This window comes from Argentina silus, assembly GCF_951799395.1.
Source record: "Argentina silus genome assembly, chromosome: 1".
Taxonomy (NCBI): Eukaryota; Metazoa; Chordata; class Actinopteri; order Argentiniformes; family Argentinidae; genus Argentina; species Argentina silus.
In genome coordinates this window covers 18,339,433-18,350,391 of record NC_139655.1, presented here as the reverse complement: position 1 = coordinate 18,350,391, position 10,959 = coordinate 18,339,433, and the positions used below count along the sequence as shown (strand labels likewise).

General features: G+C 43.2%; 1 protein-coding gene across 6 annotated transcripts in view; it reads left to right on the top strand.

Annotated features, from left to right (window-relative positions):
* nrxn2b (neurexin 2b) overlaps positions 1–10,959 on the top strand; it is a gene marked incomplete at its 5' end in the record, with an annotated part of 459,423 nt that overhangs the window by 188,352 nt on the left and 260,112 nt on the right. The gene's annotated exons all lie outside the window — the stretch shown is intronic.

Genomic DNA, 10,959 nt, shown 5'->3' with positions numbered 1-10,959 from the left:
TAACTGGGACACAGTGTTCAGATTGCACCTCTAATGGGGACACAGCCCCCTGGTGTAGACATGTTACTCTGTAGCACAAACCAATGATAACAGATCTTATGTCTAAGATGTGCTCAGGCAATAGAATCGCCAAAGGTAAGTGCAGATGCGATGACAGAGGAGAAAAACCTGCTTTTTTTGGTGTGTGTGTGTGTGTGTCTGTCTGTCTGTCTGTCTGTCTGTCTCTGAGTGCACAATTGTACGTTCTTTCTTTTTTATATGAGTGTGTTGGTGATAGATGTCATTCATCAGTGTACTGTATGATGAATACTGCTACTATGACGCACACAGTAATAATCCTTGAATTGGTTTGACCACTACACAATGCAACCAACTGAACACTAGATGTCAGAATAATACATGAAACTGTAGAGTAGAAGGATTTGTTTTATTCCACCAGAGGGCATAGACAGCCATTTCACAACAGATAAGGGAAATGACCTGATTATGCCTCTTCACATGTTCCTTGGGAGTGTTTTGGAGATGAAAGATAGCAAATATGAATATATATATATATATATATATATACTTCAGTTATTAGAGGGTTCTGCACAGCTTCAACTCCTTTGTGGAGTTCCACATAACAAACTGTCAGTATCTATGAAATTCCCTATCTGATCATTCCATAGAAATTTTGGGGAGACATTCTGCCCTTTTTCATAGTCTACAACCCGCTGCACGTTGTATTAGCTATGAAGTCAAAGCTACTGTCAAAGCTCAAAGTCAAAGTCAAAGTCAAAGCTACTGTCAAAGCTCAAAGTCAAAGTCAAAGTCAAAGCTACTGTAGCTGGCACCTTGAACCAGGTCAGTGCTAAGAATGATTTCATTTGCTATTTATCTAGAAGGCGGTACCTTATTTCACAACCTAACATTACCTTTACTACCTGCAGAAAAGATAACATGTGCCATCACATGGTGAGCCTGTGGTGCTCTGAAGCCCTCTCTGACAATATCACAGCCTTTGGCCTGTCAACAGACACACACACACACACACACACACACACACACACACACACACACACACAGCCATTCACAGGGGCAGGGGAGCGTTCAGGCTCTGTGTGTGTCACTGTAGATGTCACCTGTTCGCTGTAATGCCTCTCTGTGTTGCCCTTCCCGGTGCCAAGTCACGGCTCACGACTCCTACAGTATGACAGGAAGCAGGAAGGGCATCCCCTTTCAGAGCTCAGAGATGGAAGAACATATGGTGCGAACAACAGACATCAGTGCTGTTTACACAGTCATTAGGATGGCTTTGTGTGATTCATATAGACACGTTTTGTTAGTCGCCCCTTAGAATTGTACAGTAGGTGGGTGTTACTTATGCCATTCATGAATAAAAAGCTGCAGTAATTACATGCATATTCAAATTCAGATTCAGATGCATACGACAGGTGGTATAGCCTGCAACATAATACAGTACAGTTTATTTGAGGTTTGGGCATGTATTGAAATCAGAATGCATAACAGTTGTATTACAGAAATGCCCTGCTGAAATTCAATTCTCATTTTAAGACAATTTAACGCTTGAGTGGAGGTCAGGCTCTTAATTAAATTTTCCCTTCTCCAAAACTCTCGGCCAAATTCAATGCAATCAGTCTATATGAGATGGTCATTATTAGCACAATAGCTTTGATTTAAGCACCTACATAACTGCACAATGTGCTTTATACCTTTACACAACCAATGTAATCAACAATGCCATTTGGAATTGAGATGAAAGTACAGCACAAAGGAAAATCTCTAGCATTTTTTAACATACTGGATGATTCCTGCATAGACTCATTTAAGACTCCAGTTATAACACATTGTTACATTATAAATACAGTTTTGATGATTGGAAAAACATGTTAGTATATATATCAGTGTGTCCTCCATATATGTAGCCTAATTTGATTTGATTTTCTTTTTTTGCTCTCTGCATGTTTTAATATGAAATTAACCAAATGCCTCTTAAAATGTTAAACAGAAATGACCTAATAAAATAGTCCTTTGAAGCATGTATAAACTTCAAAGGAATACATAATCAGTGCATTTTTCTAACTAGAGCTGAAATGAAATGAGCTGGTTGCGTGCGGATGTGAGTGTGTTTGTGTGTGTGTGTGTGTGTGTGTGTGTGTGTGTCTGTGTGTGTGTGTGTGTGTGTGTGTGTGTGTGTGGTGTGTGTGTGTCTGTGTTTAGATGTGAGCCAGCAATACAGTACAATACCCTCCAAATGTCATTGTCCAAATGGTCCAAATGTTATTATTATTATTGGTTTACAACACATTGCTCCTTCCCACCACTGAAAACACAGGTCGGCTACTGTACGCTCTAGTTCCCTATTCAGTCTCTCACTGTGTCTCATCTCACCCACTACTAATTGAAATGCATTTAAGTGGACCTAAGTGTTCCCTATCAAAGAATATGTTAATACAGTATATCACCTGCCGTAGAATAAGTTGTTATGAGCTTTAAGACAGAGTTATATTAGAGGGGATTGGTGCATCCATGTTTGGACATTGGAAATTAATGATACAGTATATAGCCGTTGATTCTTGAAGAATATAACTTGTAAATCATGAGCTTAGTTCAACTGTCCTACCCAACCGAACCCAAAACGCTTACTCCATTGTCTGTAAACACTGTATAGCTTGAAAACATGCTCAAAATCTCATGGATGGTCAGTCCTTGCATCCATAGCTCCGTCTATTAATTTAAGAATGGTAATATTTCTCCAGCCCCATCTTTTAGCTGTTTACCAAAAAAAGCGGCTGGGAGACCGCTTTGTTGTTGTTTGAATTCCAGATTGCCCCTTAAGCATTACTTTGGTGTTACAATTGGAGATATTTTACGTTCTCCTGCTGGTTTAAAGCTACTCCAATAGAAAAGAATATTTGATCTTCAATGAAGTGGCAGTTATTCGATATTGCTTCACTGAAGTGAAGAGAATGGATGTCCTGCCAAGTGCCCACAAGTAAAGAGCACATTTTGATGTCAAAGGCTAGACTGAAAGGTGCCACTCAGTAAAATGGTGCATAAAATGGTGACCTTAGCAAGATGGAGAGAGGTTGTTGGTGTGTACCCATACTGTAGCTGTGTTCTTTAGTCTGGAAACTTCCACCGCTGTGTCTCTGTCAAACCCATTTATTCACAGTATTCACCAAACTCAGAGACAGACGGAGAGAATGAGAGGGCGGAGATGGAGAGAGGGGGAAGAGGAGACAGAAATAGACAAACAGCAGCACAGAGAGACACAAACAAAGGGATGAGAATTGTGGCAAGCAAACATGCAGAGAACAACGGAAAGAAAACTTTGTCCTGCATTAGCATAGTAGATTATATCATTCTCCTTGACTTATTGGCTCTCAATACACCTGCATGCTACGACTTTCCACTCCAGTGGTCTTATAGATAGAGAGACAAGTTAGATTTAAGACTCATAATGGTAGCTATAAAGAGAAGACCAACATAACATTGCTACTGTCTACATTATTCTCCCTCACTACAGTGCTCGGGCATACTGCTGCATGCTGGGATATGCAGTCCATATCAGTGAATAGGACTACTTCTTGAAAAGAGAGAAAGAGAGATTTCTTTCATTTTACACCTGACCTGACTGTAATTTCGGTCTCGGCAATCTCCGTCTGCAGTGCAAGGAGATACTGTATCAATAGTGTTTATCACATCATGTACTGTACAGTATGGTACCAAACAGGGGGGTGAGGAAAGAGGGGGAGCGTGAGGCCCTCATAGCAGCCTCATACTGTAGCCCTCTGATCCCCCTCCCACCTCTACAAACACACACACAGGGCTCCATTTTAATGGCATAAAAAACAGTCATAGCACAAACACGGGCGTTGGTGGTGGTGCTAGGGGGTCTGAAATATTCCTGCTATTTTCAAGGCCACAATTTTTCAGCGCACCTGATGGCACTTGACCTGCTCATTGTCATGAACACGCCTCTATGTAACGCTACTCTACCCACTTGAGCGGGGGTGAGACAACACATTGGTAATTTCACCTGTTACTGCTGACACAAATTGCCATAAGGCCTGCATTTGGACTTTTGTTTTGCTCTGGCTGAATATATAGCCCCCCCCCCCACACACACACACACACACACACACTTTCTCTTATCTCTGTAATTGGCAGAGAGGGTCATGACGTGGGCCATGGATAATCATTGCTTGGGGTCATACTATGTGCGGCCGCTCCCACTCCCTCCCTCCCCCTTCCTTCCTTCCCTCCCTCCCTTCCTCCCTGATGCGGCAAATCAGGCAGTGTTTTGGACGTGGCTGCGGGGTATGTTTTGCTGTAGTGGCAGGATGCGACAGTGTCCTCGACTGACTGTCAGCCTACTTTTCCCCCAAGAGGACTTTTTTTCAAAATTGAAAGAAAGAACGGGATTGAGGGAGAGAGGGAGAGATGGAGAGAAAGGGGTGAACAGAGAGAAACTCTGGATCTTGATCTATCTGTCTCATTGTGTTTTATCAGTCCTATCTACGCTCATCACATCTTTCATCTATATGGTCACGGTTCCTGTGAGCAGACAGGCACCATTAAGGCTTGACACACACACAGACACACACATACACACACACACACACACACACACACACACACACACACACACACACACACACACACACAGCCCTTCATTAAATCAACAGAGATAGGCCCACACTCCTTTTGAAAGCTCCAGATCGTAAATATGATATCATAAAATAAGGTGACAAATGCTATCAGCATCAAATGTAGCTTGCTCCTGATCTCTGGAAAAAAGCATAGCAAAGCAAAGTATTACTCTACTGCCATATAAACTATTTTGACCTCCAGCCTTTTAGACTTATATAACAAGCCTTCTGTTGCTGTAGGACAGAAAAACATAAGTCCATATGAGTGTGTCCACCGAGGAATATATTACCTGCTCTTAAACCCTGTTAAAAACCCAACAACAAAACAAATACATTTCACTTTCATTCCCCCATACAGTATGTGAATACCATATGGACCTCTTGAAAAAGTGCTCCTGCATGGCCATGCAGTTGTTAGGAGAATAGAGCTTATACACAAGTACTGTATGCTACTGTAATACCCACAGCTTTGAAAAAAAATGGTTTCCAATTTAAATGGGGCTGATTTTTAAGCAAGACACTCCACAATCTGAAAGTCAATGAGGGAGGTTAACACTGTTAGTGGTCATGAATCATGAAAATTTACCCTTGGGTCCTTAAATAAGGTATTATTTGCATAGCCTACCTCTATGAATTCAATTTAGACCCCATACATAAGAAATAGCTACAGTATGTGGTTGCTTGAGCTATTGGGTTAGGGAATACATTTGTGACCAGAGGGTTGCTGAAAGAAATTGTACTGTAGCTGTTTCAGTGGAAAATACTGTATGTGTATTTCAGGGCACCATTTTGATGATATTGGATAATAATTCAATATGTGTCAGAAATATTACAATATTAAAATACAACAAAATATCATGTATCTTATGTTTTGTTATAAAAGAAGCCATTGTTATTGGTAAATTGACATTTGAACACCAATGCCATTGTACATAATGTCTATTTATTTTAGATTAGTTTTTTACATTCAGATTAGCAGATGACAGTTTAGCTTCACCACTGGACTGGGCTGTAGAGTGCCAGCATGCCAGCCTGCCAGCATGCCAGCCTGCCAGCCTGCCCTGCTGCCTGGAGAGGGCATGAGTAATCAACTGTGAAGGTTGTGTGGAGCAAACAGCCATTAACCTATGACAAAACTGGCAATGATCAAGAGATGGACAGAGGGGGAAGGGAGGGTGTGTGTGTGTGTGTGTGTGTGTGTGTGTGTGTGTGTGTGTTTGTGTGTGTGCATTTATGTGTCTTGATATCTGTGTATGAATGCATGCATTACAGTATGTGATGCTATAATCTGGTCCATTACTGATCTCCATGTACTGTAGTAGTTGTAGCCCCTACTGCCCGGCCACGCACCCCCCTATTGAGGCTGGTGTGATGCCATCCTGAAAGAACCCATCTGCTCCATGGAAGGCTGGCACAGCTAACTGGCACTCGCCCCTCAGGGGTGCAGAGTCATAGGAACATGAGAGGGGGCAACAGGCTAGGGGGGTGAGAGAGAAACCACTGGCTGAAATCAGTGGATAATTCAACAAAAGTGTCACTCAGAAAAAGAGATGATGAAAAAGATCAAAGCTTGCATATTTAGTTTTTATTCATAAGCCTGGATAGCGACTTGACAAAGGATTTGACAAACATGTTAGTGTTCAAGCATTAAGCTGTAGAGCAGTCATACGAATAAACTGAGCTTGCAAGAGGTTTGGGGGTTCTAGAAACACATGGGTGCCAGGGAGAGAGCAGAGGGGAAGAAAGGGATGGTGGTCTATGGGGGTAAAGAGAGAGTAATGAGAGAGAGAGAGAGAGAGAGAGAGGTGAGTTGGTTGTTGAGAAGAGGGATGGTATTCCTCTTCACAAACAACAAAGGGGACCGATGCCAAAGAGAACAGATGGGATAGGAGAGCGGGGGCACGGGATGGAACAGACTGGTGGTGTTACACACACACACACACACACACACACACACACACTCACACACACACACACACACACACACACACACACACAATAATACACTCCCACTTACGCATGCACAAACACACAGACACTTGCATAAGAAATTACTTGGTCATCAACTCTCACAAGCAAAAACACACATGCTCAGAATACATTTGCATGTGCTCATATAACAAATTGGCACAAAGGTAGGCCGCATCCTGGGTGTTGAACTGTCTGCAGGGATAGAGTGGCCATATCACTGAATTTGCATCTCTGAGTGCCCCTGTGCCAGAGACATGTTAACCTCAGTCCTAATTATACATTCAGCAGCTCCTCACTTAAAACTCATTTCCAAATGGACTCTTTCTCTGTCTCTGTCTCTGTCTCTGTCTCTGTCTCTGTCTCTTTCTCTGTCTCTTTCTCTGTCTCTGTCTCTGTCTCTTTCTCTGTCTCTGTCTCTGTCTCTGTCTCTCTCTCTCTCTCTCTCGCTCTCTCTCTCTCTTGTCATGGCAAAATCTGGAGCTGCATAGGTGTTTTATCTAGGGCTTTTTGGGCATGAGGGCATAGCGGTCAGATCGAGGCCAGAGCAGACTGGGAGAGAGAGGCATGGTCCTCAGGGCATGGTCAAAGATGCCTTATGCCACGAGACAGCAGGTTGGTACTCAAGCATCCACTTAGACATGCTTGTACACAAGCACACACATTTTGCTGACAATTTCACACACACACACACACACACACACACACACACACACACACACACACACACACACACACACATACACAGACACTCTACTATTATGCAGTTGACAGCCTAGTCCTCGCTAGCTTTAAACCCCACTCTCTGCGTGGCATCTGGTCCCTGGTGGTAGCTAAGTGGTGATGCAGTGCTTACACTGCTCCGTGTCTGGACATGTTGTACACTTCTCTGGCCTTATTCTGACCTTGGGTGTGTGTTTGTTAGACTGAGAGAGAGAGAGGTGATGAAATATACTAAATATGTCATTCTTTCAAGTTATCCTCTTGATCATCTCTTTTAAGGAGGACAGCAAAGAAAAATTGTTTAATTTGTGTGTGTCTCCTTGTGTTCCTGTGTGTTGGTGTGTATGCGCGTGTGTGTACATGTGTGTGTTTACAGTGTGTTGTGATTTTCTATGGTTGGATTCCGTGCTTCAGTAACCGTGTGTTTACAGTATGTCCTCCCAGATGGAGACATTGCAGGGAACTGCCTTAGGCCCATTACCTTACTGTGGAATGATAATCATGAATACTAATACAAACATGTTCACACAAAGTACCACTGTACCACTGCACTACTGCACTACACATGAATATACACTCACACACACACACACACACACACACACACACACACACACACACACACACACACACACACACACACACACACACACACACACACACACGCACACACACACCCTTCTCCACTTTGATCATTCCATCTGTCTATTTAGGTAAGCAGACACTAGTGGATGTGGAGTGTTACTTCTAGTCTACCTCCACCCTCCCTTCACCCCCCATCTCCTCTCCCCCTCTCACGTTTGATTCCACATAGGGCCCTGGCTCTGTGGATTACCCCTCAGTCAGCATACACTCACTTAACACTTTATTAGGAACACTATACTAATACTGGATAGGGCCTTCCTTTGCTCTCAAAACAGCCACAATTCTTTGTGGCATTGATTCCACAAGATGTTGGAAACATTACTTTGAGATTCTGGTCCATGATGACATGATTGCATCATGCAATTCCTGCTGATTTTTCAGGTGCACTTTCAAGCTGTGAATGTCCCGTTCTACCACATCCCAAAGGTGTTCTATTGGATTCAGATCCGGTGACTGGGAAGGCCACTGTAGAACACTGAACTCATTGTCATGTTAATGAAACCAGTGAGAGACGACTTTTGCTTTGTGACATGGTGCATTATCATGCAGGAAGTAGCCATTAGAAGATGGGTAAATTGTGGCCATGAAGGGATGCACATGGTTAGCAACAATACTCAAATAGGCTGTGGCATTCAAGCGATGATTGATTGGTATTAACAGGCCCAAAGTGTCCCAATAAAACATTCCCTACACCATTACACCACCTCCACCATGAGACGGTGTACAGGTGTTCCTAATAAAGTGTTCAGTGAGTGCATATTTGCAGTTGTTTTCAGCGCTGCGCTTGAATTCAGCTTCGAAATCCATACCTGTCATCCAGGATCTACACTCATCCAGAAGTGCTCAGCATCTGCATCCTCCATCCTGCCTCTCTCCTCTGAGGGGGGCTGCCGAGCTGAGAATGAGAGGAGGGAAAATAGGAGAGGATTTGTCAGAGGCCCATTTTAATTAGACTGCGGTCCAATGCTATTTTATCCCTCTGTGTGCATGGGTGGCTGTGCTGCTGAATCTCCTGACCTCAGATATCCTGGTTGGTCTCATAATTATTTCCTCTTCCAGGGAATTTGAGTCAGGCAGTGTTGATAGGCTCCTATACCATGGCTAAAATGGCAGGTACTATAAATTATAGTCAGACCTTGCAAATGATTCATGCAGTCAGTTTCAGAATCTACTAAAGTTATGAACTCAAGTTACTCTATTTACCAGAGAAGACAGTGGAATTACACAAATGCCACAAAAAAGATGCTTACAGCAGTTTGTCCCATAAGCTAGTCATCACTTTGGATTTCCCTCCTGCATTTGGATTCTGCTGTTCAGCAGTCTGTCCACAAGAGATTATTAATACAAGATAATATTGATTTATTTTAGCCTTTTAAAAAATGGTATGTCATATTTCAAAGCTGTATTATAAATATTAGCATAGTACTGTGTATGCCCATATTAGATAAAAAGTCGATGCAGCAATATAGCCTCACACTATTGAGGCTGTCACACAGTTCAACACACTGAAGTAGAGTGTGTCTTGTTTGCTGAGACTCACAGATACCCCCTGCTCTAACCCTTTGACTCAGTGACACAGACGGTGTACCCTGCAGTCGTATCTGACTCCCTACCAATGATGACTCCTTTATGGACACATGCTTCAATGACCCTACAGTAGGAGCAGTTATAATGTTCTCTTGTGAGTCACGACGGGTTTAGAAGAAGAAATCAGCACACCAGTGATGCTATCACTCACGACGGCACAGCCCCGTATGCCGTTGCCCTGTCGTCTCGTGGCACGCTCTCGCTAGCTCTGATAGTTCCTGAGCTCTCTGTGGCTGTGTGAACCCTGAGGCGGAGCGAAGACTTCGCTATGGCCAATTAGACTCCCAGCCATGTCAGGATTCCTCCCAGTTCGCTACAGTATTTTTTTTGCAGCCCCAGCGGCGGGGGGTTATTTTCTGCAACGTGGTAATGGTAGCCAGGCCAACTGTAGCCAGGCCAACGCAACTGTGTTTCTTACATCGTGCTGTGAGAACATATGACTGTTGAGACTGTTATTATCAGGGTTATAGCTGAAAAGGGACTAGGGCTGTGTTTCAACGTCCACATTTGCTATGGGCCTACCACTTGGAATGCACAGCCAAAAACTTGACTTCATTCTAAGTCGTACAGTATGCTACTGTGGTATTGGAACATAGCCTAGGTGTTGGTGAGAAGCCATAGACATGGACATGCAGGTCTAGTTGAATGGGCAAAAACACAGTCATTGTTCGTTCTTGATATCATTGCAGCTGAGCCATAAGAGAGTTAACCAGTCCTGTATATATACGCTCGTCACTTTTATCTCTGTGGTCACGGCCACTGTGACCAGACAGGCACCATTAAGGCTTGGGACACACACACACATGCACACATGCACACACACACACACACACACACACACACACACATGCACACACACACACACACACACACACACACACACACACACACACACACACACCATGATGATGACTGATGCTGACGATCCATATCCATTGATTGACTGGGTGTTCTCATTGATTCAACTGCATTAATCAAGGTTGTTTACACTGAAACACTGCAATCATTGATGAATGACTGTTGATAATTATGCAAAGGTCTGCAATCTAATTTATTTTGCAACACACAGTCAATGGGAGTGATCCAGTGGACCTAAATCGGATGCTCTACTAGATCACAAATGTCAGTGCCATCCCCCTTGAGCTGACACATATTACAGCGAGAGAGAGAGAGAGAGAGAGAGAGAGAGAGAGAGGGAGAGAGAGAGAGAGAGAGGGAGAGGAGGATAGTTAGGATGATAGTGAGAGAACAAGGGAAAGAAAGCAAATATCATCCTTTGTTTGTGTGATCAGAGCTATTCCCCCATTGATCTCAGTGACAAAGAGAAGCAGGAGAGCGGCGCAATGAAAATTAATTGCATTTTACTATCTCTTCTCTTATT